The sequence below is a fragment of the Buceros rhinoceros genome, unplaced genomic scaffold (assembly GCF_000710305.1).
Source record: "Buceros rhinoceros silvestris isolate BGI_N320 unplaced genomic scaffold, ASM71030v1 scaffold40987, whole genome shotgun sequence".
NCBI classification, from domain to species: Eukaryota; Metazoa; Chordata; class Aves; order Bucerotiformes; family Bucerotidae; genus Buceros; species Buceros rhinoceros.
This window is the reverse complement of record NW_010421179.1, coordinates 18,861-20,398: the sequence shown is the minus strand read 5'-3', so window position 1 is coordinate 20,398 and position 1,538 is coordinate 18,861.

Genomic DNA, 1,538 nt, shown 5'->3' with positions numbered 1-1,538 from the left:
CTTACACCAACGTGTCTGCTAATAAACTGGGCGAGGTTGATGCCATCTTAGATTTTATTGCCCTGTAAGGGTCTGGGGAGGACAAACCCTGCAGATTCTGAGATCAGGAAGGTCTGTTGTGACTCTGGCTACAAACATGAGCTGGTTTTGATTGCAAGACAACTCTTGGATTATTTTTCTGAGCTTGGATATCTCCTTCCAGGGGCTTCCAAGAGCCGCCTTTCCTGGAATTCACAGAGCCTGAGTGGAGACGGAATTCTTGTCTGGACCTAGAGGGACTGCTCTGAGGAGGAGGCTGCAGCTTCCTGAGCTGGCCTTAGTGCTGTTGTGTTTTCACGAGCTGGTTTTTGGACCCGTTTGCCATCAAGGTGCCAAACTAACGGTTGATAAGGAGCGGGGTTGTTGCTGTGGTCCCAGGGTCAGTGGTTCACAGGTGTCTCCTGTGGCTCTGGCGGCTGTAGCAGAGGAGCAGCACAGTGGGCCTGAGTCTTACCCGCTCCGTTGTTCGGTCTCTTCTGGACAGTTTTACTCAAACAATGGTTTTATTACCCATTTTGTGTCGCCGCTTTGGGTAGTGGAAGAGCAGAAGGGAGAGTCGGGGTTCTTTGTGGACTCAAGATAACCTCGTGGTCTGTCTCCACACTCCTCGGGGGAAGGTTACAAGTTCAATAGTTCTCATTTCCCCAAATTCAGAGTTTATTTCTGAGTTAGGCTGGGTCCTTTTCATGGCCGGGTTTTAATTTTTAAGGAATACTTGGTTTGCAGAGAGGTGCTTCCTGAAGCAGCCTGGGCAGCTGGTCTGTCGAGAGGCTGGGTTAGAGTACGGCAACTTACCTGAAGGGAATGGCGAGTAAAATGCGTTCGAGCTGGAAGTGGAGACCAGTTTGGGGCCAAGGTGGAGTTTGGCTGCAGGTTGCTAAGTTGGATAGTCATGTCGTCAAATGTTCACGGCAGTCCTAGAAAAATGAAGTTATTCTGCCTGGTTTTGCAGAGAAATGGGCCTCTGCCCACGCACTTTAGGAGCAACCAAAGGGTAAGTAGTTTTTTTTTTTTTTAAGTAAGCTCAATTTAATTAAGAGTCCAGCATCTTCTGCAGCATTAACACACAGAATTACGTGCCAGAACATGCTGTCACTGGGTGGGAGAGGTCTCACCATGTTGTGAAGAGATTCCCCTGAAGCCCTCCTGTGTGTCCAGGGAGGTGAAAGGGTGCCTCTCCCAAAGCCCTCAGAGAAGGCAGCTCTTCAGCGCGTCTTTCCCCACGTCCGCGCGAGTTGTCAGTACATCTTTGTTTTCAGTGTTCTGAAAATGGATGAGCGAGGACGTGCACAACAGATCGGTTTCTGGTGTAGAAAAGCAAAAGTTCCCATGATGTTCCTTCTCTTCCAAGTTTTGTCACAGCTATTAAATTCCAGCCTTGCCTTCTGCAGATGAAGCAGCGCTTTCAGGGTGCTCCTGAAGGAAAAGGAGGGTGCACCGCTCGCTGAGGAAGTTGTGCAGCGTCCGGATCCAGTTTACAGACTGGGGTGGGTTCAGCA